The sequence below is a fragment of the Hyposmocoma kahamanoa genome, unplaced genomic scaffold (genome assembly GCF_003589595.1).
Source record: "Hyposmocoma kahamanoa isolate Upper Pololo Valley unplaced genomic scaffold, ASM358959v1 64, whole genome shotgun sequence".
NCBI classification, from domain to species: domain Eukaryota; kingdom Metazoa; phylum Arthropoda; class Insecta; order Lepidoptera; family Cosmopterigidae; genus Hyposmocoma; species Hyposmocoma kahamanoa.
In genome coordinates this window covers 12,145,963-12,160,800 of record NW_020653852.1, presented here as the reverse complement: position 1 = coordinate 12,160,800, position 14,838 = coordinate 12,145,963, and the positions used below count along the sequence as shown (strand labels likewise).

At 35.9% G+C, this 14,838-nt stretch overlaps 1 protein-coding gene across 1 annotated transcript in view; it reads left to right on the top strand.

The window, feature by feature from the left end:
- Positions 1-14,838, top strand: part of LOC113230780 (sex peptide receptor-like) — an 82,034-nt gene that overhangs the window by 46,841 nt on the left and 20,355 nt on the right. The window lies entirely within an intron of this gene.

Here is a 14,838-nt window from a genome sequence, read left to right as displayed (position 1 = left end):
TGTGTGAATATTTTTTTATAATAAGAAATAAAAAATATTCATAAATATATTATATATTTTTAACACCACAATATACCTAACTATTACTAGTCCAAATTGTAATAGTATCCGAGAATAATTGCAGTGACAAAGGCAGACACGCATGTAATCTCATAGGGGAGCTGTTTCCATTTCATAACAGTTCCCCAAACTATAAAAGATTAAATAACAACAAACGAACAAGTAACGTATGTAATATTATATAATATAAATATATTTGAAGCGTATATGCTAATAAGTTTATTCCTTCTGGATTGTATTTTTACGACATGTTGTTTGTTACACAAAATTTACTTTACGAAATTGTGTACATATGTGGAAAATGTCTGTATCATGTTTCAGGATTTATATGTGACCTTGTATGTAATAACAATGATCAAAAAGCCGTGTGGTTTTTGTCACTAACTAATTTTGAATAAAAATAACTTGTTATTGTTTTAAAACGTCAACGTCATATTGTCTATATATAGTCTTTTAAAAAATAATATTTTAAGAATAGGCGGGAAAATTTTATATTTATAATTTCACTTAGAATAATAACGCATAGAATGAAAGTTTCATATCAAATGAACTGTCACAAGTGAGGCAAAAATCAAATTCATGTAGGCTAGTTTTAGTAGTAGGTTAATTTTCGGTTTTAGTGAATATTTATATAAAAATACAAGTTGAAACGCGTTACTTCCTTGTGGAATGTGATGTTAGTATCTATTTTAAGTTTATCTGACGTATTTTTACACTCATTTACCGCACATTTCGTCATTTTTAGCTAAAATTCTTGATCTGTTTGCGGTGCAAGTTGACCTTGAGCACTGAAGGCCCGCCCGCTATTGGGCGCGCTTCAATTTGCCTCACTTAGCGTGTGCGGGCTAGGTTTCTATGCGTTATTATTCTAAGTAATTTCATAAAAAAGTCCATCCAGCAGCCGGAATAGACTAAAGAGCAGTATTAATTAATTAAACATTAAAAAAAAGTGTAACTACCATGACTGACTAGACATTGGCAAAATTCTTCAAGAGAAACCAGCAACTTAAGAATAGAATAGAAAAAATGTCCAAAAGTGGTGAATCGTAAAGGTTTCAAATTTCACCATGATAAATCCAATATATTTACAAATACGTCAAAAATTATTGCAGTTAGGGTGGGATGTGTTACTACATACATTGTATTCGCCCGACATAGCTCTCGGATTTCCACTTATTTCGGTCTTTAGAAAATTATTTGAACGAACACGACTTTCGACTACGAAGATAACATCAAGCGACACTTAAAAGCTGTACTTTATAAGACAGGTATTTTTATAAAAAGGAATTCTAAAATTAGGGGCAATTTCTTTTTTTATTTATCGGGACAAATGGCAAAAAATTGAAGATCAATTGGCCAGTACATAATTTATTAAAACATCGATAATTATTTTTTAAGTGTTTCTCATTTATACTACGATACCGCACGGATCTTTGGTCAATCCAATACTACCGTCATCCTTTAACGGCAGGGTTTCTTAACTTGGGGTCCATGACGAGCCTACCTAAAATAATGCATTAATATTTACTATGTATTTATTTATAATTGGTATGCAGTATGCAGTAAATAGGTACTGTGTACGTGACTTTTCGGTATGATGCTATTTGAAATTTTGAGACGGATCCATGACTAGAAAAAGGTAAAGAAGCCCCTGCTCTAAGCCCACAAACTGGAAGACAGCGGGCGACGCCGGCGCGGGAGCAGTAGCGATGCAGGTGGCGGCTTTTGCGACTTGATGAAAATGCCTAAGTTTGCATAATGCGTTTCTCAACGGCAGCGGCGTGGGCGGCGGTACGCAAGTGTCGCGCTCCAGTCGAGCGGTGAATGCGCGTTGGAATAGTCATAGTAATAGACTGAATTATGTTCTGAGTAGATCAGTGTGAAGAAAGATTTTCAACAAACGTAACCTTTGACATGTGATACGTAAAATTTGTTTTGGTATTGGTATTGACTTCCTTATTGCATGCAGTCGCAGTAGAACTCCTTGTAAAAAAGTTCGTCCAGGGAAGTACTACCACCTTACCTATTTCTACCATCTAGCAGTAATGTGAGCATTGATGCGTTCCCGTTTTGGAGGGTAAGGATTCTGGTCAAATTACAGGCACATGGGACTTGTCAACTTATGTCTTAGGGTGACGAGCGCAGTGGCAGTGCTCCTCAGATCTTTGCAATTTAAAGCTTTAGTGGCATTGCAACTGTGAACATGGATGGGCGTGTCGCTTACTACCAGCCACGACTTGTTCGTACCGTCACTTGATATAATAAAAAAAAGTATTTGTATTTCAGTTACTACCTTAAAACTACCTCGTAATTCGTATATATACAGACAGTAATGTATTTTGTACTAGTATTTATGTGGTCTGTGTTTGTAACTGATTTTCTAAATGCTTTCGTGATGTTCAGTTTGTGGTAATGATTGTATTTTATCTAAATAAATGAGGCCAAAATACCGTATTTTGTATTTCTTATTTTAAATACTTATAGCTTTAAGTATTTTGTGAAACAAATGTGTATAATATGTAGTACTAATAGCTACCAGCTTGTGGCAAGGCCGATAACGTAATTTGTTCTCGGTGTGACCTCTATGTAATTTATATTTAAATTAAAACGTAGCACGAATTTTTGTAACATATATAATACCCATATTGACAAATCCTCTTGAATAAATTATTCTGTAATGAACATTTACTGGAACTATAGTGGAATTTTACTGCAATACCCATGTCGCCTGCCAATTGCGGCAAATCTTTCTTTTTAGAGAGGTATTTATAAAGAAGTGGACAGTATAACCAGACTGATGTATTAACTACAACTTACAACACACATCTAGATTTTTTTGCGTCAGAGGCATGCGCATTTTGCGCCTAATAATAATAATAATAGAGATTGGTGGAGAGAGGCTTGAAGTTAAGGCAATTATAAGCTGCTTCAATTCTCTGATTACTTTATAATATAAATATATGTATAGAGCGGCGTAGTCGCGTATTGTGACAAAACTCTTAAAGTAAAGAAAAAAAAACACCCATCACATACTCGTAGATACACGCCATACTGCATTTACTTGACTTAGGTCCGTAAATGTGGTTCAAACCTGCTAACAAGCTGAGAAGACTAAAGTAAATAATAATAATAATATAATAATTCAGTCAACCGTGACCATGGTACCTGTAAAGGGCCCAAAACGTTGGTTTGTTTTAAAAAACAAATATACGCTATTTAAATCCGAAAAAATAGTCTCATTGCCTATGTGTAACAATGGCAAAAATCTAAGAACTCGAAATATAATTATTATTTATTAATTTTCTCTCACAATACGGGGTAAATTATATAAATGCTTACTGATTAGTGAGTTTTAACATTGTTAAAACTTATAATGTTTTGCGTATTCTATTTGCGTAAGGCGTATACGCTTTTCGTCTGTTTTCTACACTAGAAGGAATAATGTGCGTCTACCGCATGTGAAACAGAAGACAGACGCACACCGTCGAAAGCAGTCTGAAAACAGACGATGAAACCCATCTGTATGATAACATCTTAAGCATTTCAAATACCAACATAGTCTCACTGTGGTAAAGCAAATGTGTATAATATGTAGATACCGGCTTGTGGCAAGTCCGATAATGTAATTTATTCTTAGTGTAACCTCTATTTCACCCGTAGTTTAAGAAATGAAATACAGGTCACACAATATTAAACTTAACAATATGAGTACAGCAACTTTAAATTTGTATAGACAGTTATACTAATAAAAAAGAGCCGTGGTAGTCTAAGGGTCGTATTCCAGAACTCTACCCAATGCTCAAGTCAGGATCTGAGTATGATTTCAAGCACTGGAAATACGACCCTAATGGCAAGGAGTTGAGTATGATTTCGAGTGCTTTAAACCATACTCAAATCCTGACTTGAGCATTGAGTAGAGTTCTAGAATACGACCCTTCGAGTGGTTACACACAGCGACTCTTAGCAGCGATCGTGAAACGCGCGATTGCATAGCTACACTTGTGATTTATGGGCAAACGCCTATAAATCCGAAATCGCTTCCAGAGCAACGGAAGACGATCCGTCAATGCTTAACTTACGTTATTTAAAAACCCCAAAAATTATGCGTCTGTATATGTACAGATGCAAAACAACCGCTGAAAATATCAACTCATTTCAAAATTCAGTTTACGTCAATGATTTTAAAGTGAACTATGATTGAAACTTAGAATAATAATTGAAAAGTGCACCTTGACTTCTTTGACTTACCTAATGAAATATTTAGATCGCTTTGGTCACTAAATAAGTCATTTTTGCGGATGTGTTTTTTTATATAAAATAAACACACGCTTGTCCTCAATCTCCCGATACTAAATGACCGACGCTGGTACATAACACATAACATAACGCGCACACACTCATAGCCCCGCACTAGGCAAACCTTGTACCGCGGCTGCCATGGACATAGACAACCTCAAATTACACCCAAACTCACGACAGGAATAAATTTAGGCTATACAAATATTTCTCCCGGCACGGGAATCGAACCCGGGACCTCTTGCGTAGCAGTCCAGCATGGTAATCGTTCGGCCACTTTTGAGGCAGTTTACGCGGTACGGGTACAAAAAAGTCCTGTTCACTCTAGCCTTGAATAGCAGAAAATTGTATTTTTAAGAAAACGTTTACGCCGTTATTCTTTTCGGTTGCGGTACGCATTAGGAAGAAGGAAGCAAATCGCTTCGTGTGGGCAGTATAACAATGAAATAAAGGCGGAGTGTTCCGGAGATGAAGAAAAAAAAACGAAACAAAACCGAAAAAAACAAAACACAATCAAAACATTCATATGCGGGGCTATGAGTGTATGGCGTTATGTTAAGCGTTATGTACAGGCATCGGTCATTTAATATCGGGAGATTGAGGACAAGCGTGTGCTTATTTTATGTAAAAAAATACATCCGCAAAAATGACTATTATTTATGTGATCAAAATGCTCAAAATATAACATTAGGTATGTCAAAGAACTCAAGGTGTACTTTTCCGTTATTATTCTAAGTTTCAATCACAGTTCACTTTCGAATCATTGATAAATAATTACAAAACAAAATCACAAACAAACAAAACAAAAAAATAAAATTGAACACAGATTATTCACATAAACAAGTATAAAATACCTTGTGTGGTACCAGCCGCGGGAACTAAAGGGTCACTAACTCAGTATTTGGTGGAGAACGCAATGCGGTCCCAGCACTGTTTTTCAGTTAGGACCCTAAGTGAGGCCACTGACACCTTATTACACAACAAATTGAAAAGTAAGCACCCTTAAGCGTGAAGCTCACGCGCCCGCGCTCGGTGTATTTTCGTTCATATAAATACACCAATCCGCCGCGATCTCGACCCGACTCGCACCCGATCCGCATCCACTCTCTGTGTGTTTCACGCTTTAGTGTTAAGGGCCAAACCTGTAAAATGACAACTTTTCTGGAAAGAGGTTAAATATTCTACGAACGAAATTTGTCGATAACTTTTTCATGCATAAATAGGGAATTTATAAAATTTCATATATTATACAATTTTTTTCCTGTAGCTCGTATCATTCTTATGACTCATGTGATAAAAGCACTTTTGACATGTGATCACATGTGGCTTTATTATATCAAGATGTACGTAAGAAATCTCCCTGAACGACTTACCATTCTTTTCGTGTAGGTACATCTGGCGCACCCTCGATAACAATCAACGAGTAGCTTAAGCCAATTGGTAAATCCTTTCAACATGATGGCAAGCATTATAATGTATGCCATCGATACGATTAGAAGAATAAGAATCAATGCGTTAAGAAGTGATGAGAGAATTTTACAGCTTCGATTCCACAAGAGAGTAGTAATTAGTGTACTGGCTCTGCCAAAATTCATTAATGTACAATGTACAAATGTAATAAATACACTCAATATACAGTGTGTTTTTTAACTGGGACAGTATGGGAAATTCCGAAACCATGGGACATGCAGGGAACCTGTCTTAGAAACCATTAAGTCTTTTTTGTTAACTGCCTCTGTGGCCGAACGGTTACCATGCTGACTGCCACACAGAGGTCCCAGGTTCGATTCCCGGGCCGGGAGAAATATTTGTATGACCTACATTTGTTTCTCTCGTGAGTTTGGGTGTAATTTGTGGTTGTCTATGTGTGTCCATGGCGCCCGCGACACAGGGTTTCCCTAGTGCGGGGCTATGTTGAGTGTGTGTGTTATTATTATTTATTTGTGAAAATTAATTTTGGTATAGTTTTTAATTTTAACTGCCTCTGAGGCCGAACGATTGCCACGCAGAGGTTCTGGGTTGGATTCTCAGGCCGGGAGAAATATGTGTATTGCCTACATTTATTTCTCTCGTGAGTTTGGGTATAATTTGCGGTTGTTTATGTGTGTGTCCGTGGCATCCGGGATCAGGGTTTCCCTAGTACGGGGCTATGAGTGTGTTGCGTTGCGTTGTTATAGTGCATGAAAATAATTTAAGTTGATTATTTTTTTACTGCTGATCTACTCTGTTTTATGTAAGGATCATTTCATTATGTTTTAAAAAAAATCGGAAAAGCGGAATTTGGTCAAATTTAATAAAAAGTTTTTTCACTAAATTAATACAGTGTGTTGATTTGCATTCTCGCCATATTTAAGAAATTAATAGAAGAAATAATCTAAATCATCTAAAAATATGGAAAACATATTCTGTTCAATATTCTGGCTAATTGTATCTAGTAAAGTTTTGCAAAATTGTCTCGAAGTTGTATGCACTACGCAAGGGCAGTGACCCCGCCACCCGCTTCACCGAGCGATACGTAATCTTTTTCGATATCGTATTTACCTATTTTTGAAATTATGATTATGTACTAGTATTGTTATAATTTACTATTTATTTACATTAATTAGAAAAGTTGACTGAAAAAAGTTTTTTGTAACTTAGATTTGGTACTTATCTTTAGTTACTTTGTTATTTTTGCGTTACATGAAACTATTCCTAGAAGTGCCTAGCTTCACATATCTACACATATCACATATATAGAATCTCTGCATAGCTGGTGGTGGCTCCGTGATTGACTCGCGTGAGTTTCGTTTCAACATTTGACTCCACAACTTTGAAAGCAGAAACTTCGACACTCGTATCCTCCGCGAAAACCAAACGTTTCATATCATGTCTTAAGAATAGACACGCACTTCTACTTAATGGATTACCATGCTAGGTCTGCTGAACCTGGTAGCGGTTCTTTTTTGCACTACTAACTCTTTTTTTTTTGTTTACATACCAAACCACGTGGCATTTCGTGACAGACTAGAATAGAATTAAGTGGGATGTCAACGTGACGTAGACGCGATACGGGAAGCAAGGTCGACTGATCTAACAATCGATACGACTCTTCCCCGTAGTGTCGCTACCCGCCCCCACCACCAAATAGATCTAAAATGCATTTCTTTCTGCGCATTAAGGTCATTGTTCAAAATGTTTGCAAGTGCCGTGCAAGTCAAATTTTTGTTTGTTTGGATCAAATTTGTTTACCGCAATTGAATAAAAATAGATATAATAATAATGTAATAATTTTTTTTTTTTCAATTTATTTTTTAGTGATTTGGGTTCAGTTTCGGATTAGACTGACCTCTGTAAATATGACGAGAACGCAAATCAACATATTGTATAACTGTCAAATCTTCTTTTAATGCTGATGGACTCCATTTCTTATAGAGACAATTTTATTGTATCAGAAGAAAAAAATCGGGTCTACAAAAGTTAGTAAAATTGAATAAAATTCATTTTGAATGAAAAAATCTTTTATTAAATTTTACCATTTCTGATGTCCCGTTTTTGTATCAATACAATGAAATAATCTTTAGATACAAAAATTATGATCAATTTTATGGAAAACTCGCACTTAACCAAAAATTTGACAAATTTTTTCACAAAAATGACTTAATGGATGTGATCCATAAATAGTTTCCCGGTATCTCCTATAGTTTCGGATTTCCCCATACTGTCCCAGTTAAGGAACACTGTATATATATAACATTGTGTCTGTTTATCGTTAAATGAACACGATTACGACCTTGGTAACAATATCCTTTGTAGGAAACTAATATCCATAGTTACCTTAAATTGTGGTTGCCATGGCAACTGCATTATTTACGTTCTATGGACAGCATGTACTATTTATATAATGTATCCGCAACATCGAGTATATAACTAGAAATAGAAACGAAATAACCTAGCAACTCATCAGTTAATGGTACTGATATCACTTTTAAATATCAACTCTCGTTTGCGCTGAAATAAAGAATTACAACTCACAACTGACCCGTGTGTACGTCTCCGTTTATTCCAAAAAATATTCTGTATTTGTTGTAGTAAAAATAATATCTTTAAGTATGGGGGGCTGTTCCATTCGGTAGTGTGGTAAAAACAGAAAAACATCTAATTACAAAACAAACGGAATCACATTTCATTGTTAATTATATATTAACTTATGTAATTTTTCAATTTTCGTCCATTATAGCAAAGCTCAAGTTAAACTGGTCGATTTAAAGTGAAACAATTGACGACACCCGTCATTGTTTCGAATGTGGGCTGGCCAACCGGAGCGCAGTTGTCACCGCAATAATATGGCAGAATAGTTTTCAAACAAATTAAATGACATTTCGTCTCTATTTCTGGTTATATACTTTATGATCAGCGAACATAATAGAAAGCAAAGTGACGTATTGACAGGAACTATTTACAGCTATTTTCGACGCTTTTTAGCTGAAAATTTATTACGTACTTGTAATTTTCTTTAGAAATATTTTGGATACAGCTACTCTATAACACATCATCAAAAATAGTACCCTTGCATTGTGAACATGTGATCGTGTTACGTGTCACGTGAAAATTGCTTTTATCATAAATTATGAAAGTCAAAAATATAAACAAAAATAAAAGTCATAAACTACACGAAACAATCTAAGTACATTTGAAATTGTATAACTCTTCTATTTAGGCATTGAAAATTTATTGAGTTATTTCGAGAATTTTAAATCTCAAATCTGATAATTTGAAACCATTGGTCACTGTAATTCCATTGAGACTCCACTAAGCTCATATTGCAATTATGATAATAGATTGTTATTCTGAAAATCCAGTTGCAATGGCAGTTGAATCTCAATAGACTGTCAATGGAATGGCAATGAATTGGTATTCATTCGTTCCATCACTCCATTCGTTCCAACGATCGATGTCGCTACTAAAACTACCATGCATATCTTAACTTTTATCTCGTGTAATGAGCAATTTAGTCTTTAAATTAAATTATATAGAGTGTTTTAAATGGGATTGTATGAGAAAATCCGAAACCATAGAAGATACAAGAAAACTGTGTTAGGAACCATTTAGTTTTTATTTTTGTGAAAACAGTTTTGGACTATCGAGTTCTTAGGTTTTCGCGATTGTTACACATAGAAAATGAAACTATTATTCCGGATTTAAATCGCGTACATTTGTTTTTTCAAACAAGCCAACGTTTCGGGCCCTGTACAGGTCCCATGGTCACGGTTAACCACGGTTGACACGGTTGGCAATAGGAATCGTCAGGCTTTGCAATAGTCTTATTTGATCAAGCAAATTGATCAAAATTTTTTTAGTGCTTTAGGGTTTTGTACTAGTTACAGCAAGTGCGTTTTCAAAACCAAGCAGTAATTTTGCTGTATATCGAAATTGTAACATATGGCGCAACAGAATTTGACATAACTTTCAAGAAGCGATTTTACTGTAGCTAATATGGAGTCCAATATGTTGGTCCTTTTTATCGATGTATCTAATGTAGTTTTTAGATATAGGGCGTACATTTTATTTTAAATATAAATAAAACTACAGGTTTGTTATACAGTAATACCCCGCTTAACGCGAAGGATGCGTTCCGGACAAAATTGCGTTAAGCGAAATTTGCGTAAAACGGGGTTGTTCTTTTTTTTGTGTGGCCCGCCTGGTGCTATAGTTGTTTGGTCGCCCTAGGGTCTCTAACATGGCTTAACAATTGCTACCAGGGATTCAATGGGGTATAGAAAAAAAGCTAAGTATTGTAACGAACGTGCTATTCGAACGAACCCATCTTTTCTAAAACTTTTGTCTTCGTCTCCAAACTCAAGCTCTTACGCTGTTCTTTCTCAGCCGGTGGCGTCAGTGTTCGTAAGAATTACCTTTTACAATTCACTGGATAACAGACTGTACCAATGTGATTACAAATTAAAGGACCTACCAAAAAAAAAACTACCCGTGATAATGTCCTTTTAATAACTGAGAAGCTACGGGTTCAAATTGGCTAAATCAATGCATCCGCGTAAAGCGGGGTAATTTGGAGCGAATTTTGAAAATCGCGTTATAATGAAATCGCGCAATGCGGGGTCGCGCAAAGCGGGGTATTACAGTATTTAAAGTGCCGTAAATATTTATTAAAATTAAAATACTAAAATTGCACTTTCTACGCTGTTACAATGAAATTAAATCAGTCTATATCTGAAAAACAAAATAATCAATTGTTCTGGTTTTATTGGCACTTCAGACCAAACAGGTACATACAATATTAAGAAATTTTCTGCAATAACTTGTGACATAGTAATTTTCAACAAATCACATCGTAAGACAACGAAACTGCTGTTTTTTTTGTTTGCTTGTTTGTCTTGTATCGGTTTTAATTCCTCCTTCTTCGCTCGACGTTTTGCCATCTAAAATAAGAATTAATAAAATTAAAATAAGTACGTACAATAATATTAAAGCTCCGAGTCAGGTTACTTTTATGTTACATCTGGCCTATCGTCATGTACGGCTGCGAAACGTGGACCTTAAAAGATAGACACTACAAGACGCCTGCACGCGTTTGAGATGTGGTGCTACCGTCGCAAGATGCGCATTGCTTGGACACAGAGTGTCACGAACAAAACTGTGCTTCACGTGTTTATATGTCCCTGAAAAAGATGCCATCTATCAAAAGGCGCAAAATAGAGTATCTTGGTCACATGATCAGGAACAATAGATACACGCTGCTACAGCTAATATTGATGAGAAAAGTGCAGGAAAAGAGACGCGCTGGACGAAGAAAGAAATCGTGGCTGCGGAACATCCGGGAGTGGACCGGCATTGCCTCTGTCGAACAGCTGTTTCGGTTGGCTGCTGATAGAGACGGATACACGAAGCTGACGGCCAACCTTCAGCATTGAAGAAGAAGAAAAAGATGAACTGATAATAATAACTCTGTGAGTGTACACTGTGTGTGTGTAATACCTTCATAGAACAATTTTGAAAAGTGAATTTTTCAAGTTTACCGTGTACCGGAAATCAAACCCGGAACCTAGAGCAAAGGAAATAACACCCAGGCCAGAACCAATTTTGAAAAGTTCATTTCCCAAATTGGTCCTACCGGGAATCTAAGCGGTCGCAAAGTGGCTTTTCTGTTTTGTTATGTTGCATTTAGAGAGATGTATGCTTTATTTAGATACAGAATATGTTTTGTTAATTATGAAAGCGTTAATTGTACCTCGGCTTTTAGGCCAGTACCGCGTATCTTTTTCTTCACGGGACCCCGGCGATGGCGGCGGCGGCTCGAAGAATTCGTCTGCGATAACAAGACACTGATCAATCGATAATAGACATTATTACTAAATAAAGGAACCTACACCATACCACAATATAAGACACCACAAAGAGATATTCCCTACAATCGTGAAGGAGCGTAACGAAAGGAGGGAAGGGGGAAAGGGGACTTTTATTTAGTGTAAAAATAATTGTATTGGATTTGAATCTGTATTAAAATGTGTTAAGTGCATTTCTAGTGCTACATTCACTGAATTATGAAGTTGTAATTTGTAACTTCAATTAGCCCAGAGCGAATTGAATTGTTGTATTTCTAACTAAATACAATTATCGAGCTGCGAATTTGCTGTATCTCGGTGAACCGTAGTTGGTTGGCCACGATGAAATGCTGTAAATATATCGAAACATTTAAACGGGAACCGTGTATCTCGACTTCAAAAAACAATGTATAAGCAAAATTCTTGGTGTATCTATTTTATCATAAAAATAGCAACGTCGTATAACGAAAAAATATCGCCATAGAATTATGATACCTAGATCAAAAAATGCGGAAATTTTTTTCTGATTCCAAATAATAAAAAACTCATTTTGCCATTTTTCGAGATACGACGAGATCGCTTTCCGGCGTCGAATAATAATGTCAACAGTGTCATCACGCTACTGACATTGACATTTCATAAAAACAGAAAAACGCTCATTATGAAGAGCACGCTGTTAATCGAAAGTTTCCCAATTTCTTCTGTTAATACTACAGTTGTAACGAAAATTCGGTTATTATTTGGTATTCGGCTTATTCGGCCTGTTTTTTGTTATTCAGCTGAACACCGAATACCTAAAAACACGAAGATTTCACGATCCGGTCCAATTTTTCTCTTCTATAACTAAAAGATCAAAGGAACATTTTAATTCTTGTAATGGAATAGAAGAAAGAGATTACTCTCAGTCTTGGTTTGGTCATTAGTGCCTTTGGCTTTTCCAATTGAAAAAACAGTACCAAAAAAAGGAACGTAAGAACAAAAGGAAAAAAAGGTTTCATATCAAAGGGAAACTACTTTCTTGTTAAGTAGTTTACTTCTAAATGAACGCCAACAAAATCAACCAAATACTTCTTATTTGCAAATCAAAATAAAATTAAGTTTTTGAAAGTTATTGAAGCTGAAGTGAAATAAACAATTACTTTCTTCAGTAAATCATAAATTTAAATTATAAACTTGAAAATTACAGTGCCTTTTATTGTTTAATTACAAAATTATTTATCTTAACTGGAGTTAAAACTGGTATTTTGTTGCCAATTTTCCTGGTCTCAACCCTAATGTAATGAGTGGGTGTGGCAGAAAAAACATGAAAGTAAGGTGAATGCTGTAGAAATGAGAGCTTTGCGCAATACGTGCGGTATTAGTCTTAAAGACAGAAATGTAGTAAGAGAGCATTGTAATATGAACGATGATGTAGTAACCATGATAGAGAGGGGGAATGCTTCGATGGTTTGGTCATGTAGAATGAATGAATGTTGGTAGATTGACGGTGCAAATTTATAAAGCAAATGTGATTGAGGATGTCCTTCAATAAAGACCTGGTTAAAATTATTAAAAATAAACGGGCATGTATAAAGAACTGATGAGAGTGGAGGAGGTATTTTTTTTTTTTTTTTATTGTGACTCGGCAAAATGACTGCACGGCGCCTGATGGAAAGTGCGAATACAGTCCAGAGATGAGAGTAACGGATGGAAAACACAAATATCTTCACTCCGTCACTATCATTTTGCCGGTCTGGCCAAATGCTTCTTCACACTACGTTTGAAGGACCCGATGTAATAGAGGGGAGGGAATACATGCGCCGGGAGTTGGTTCCACAATTTGATGGTTCGGCATAAAAACGAATTGCCAAACTTTTTAGTGCGGGACGGTATTGAACTGACCGTCCAACTGTGGCAACGCAGTCCGGCACGGGTGGTCCGCTGATGGAAAGGAGAGGAAGGGATAAGGTTGAATAACTCTTCAGAGCACTCACCAGAGGTAAAGGAGTTTTGGCAGATGGAGTTCCAATATCTCTGCCTACCCCAGTAGGAGACAAGCGTGATAATAAGTATGTACGCGTATGTAATTTCTCTACGTGTGACTGAGAACTGCGGAAGGCCGTATTTTAGTAGCAGTACAGCTCCTTGTGAAAGAGTTCGTCCATGAAAGTACTACCACCTTACCTATTTCTGCCGCCAAACAGTAATGTGAACAGTAGTATGTTCCGGCCTACCATCAGGCGCACAACTTGGTCGTCCCGTCATGACATATTATAAAAAACTAAAAAATTAAAATAATTTACTCAAAATAATTATATAGGATTAACATATAATAATAATAAGTTTATTTATAACAGAAATAATTGTACAAGCCTGATAGCACTGGCTTAGAATCACAGCTCATGTAACATATAGGCCAATGCACCGAGCGATTATACTGGCTTAACTTAAGTATGAGTGTATACATAGTTGGTGAAGACAATCTTTTTTTGACTTAATAATTTAAACTAGTGAATTATTTTGTTTCTTAAACAAAGCAAACAGTCGTTATGTGAATTAATTTTTTTTTGTTAGGCTCCCTTGTTTTCGTGCATTCTATTATTAATCTGTTGAAAATCAAGCTCTATTGTTTGGCGTGAATAACTGGCTCTAATTATTTTGCTAGCCTTAAAAATTAAAATCATTTGACCCCTAGAGCCTTCAAATACTACTTCTTCCGTTTACAGCAAACAAATCGCTGTTTTTTTAAAATAGCGATCCAAAAAAATAGTTCATAATTCCGGAAAGCTAAAAACATGACTAACTTCACGAGGATGAGAAGCGAAAATAATCTTTATCTACCTTAGAGCATAGGTGCCCAAACATTTTGGCTCACCGCCCACTTAGGCAATATGAAATAATTTCAACGCCCATCACCACAAAAAATAATTGGAAAGACGTATTTTTTATATTAACCCAAAAAAAATCACAAGGAAAAAAATTATGTATGTATATGTAGTGTACTTTATATACAAAATGTAGGTTTTTTTTTTCAAATGCAGTAGCACCCCCTGGACAATATCAATGCCCAATTGCTTCCGAGACCCCTACCCTAGGACTTTTCAACACTTTGGGAAACTATGCCATAGACAATCTTCAAAACTTTTTCTATTACAAACAAAAGTAGATTTTCCCCTTGGTT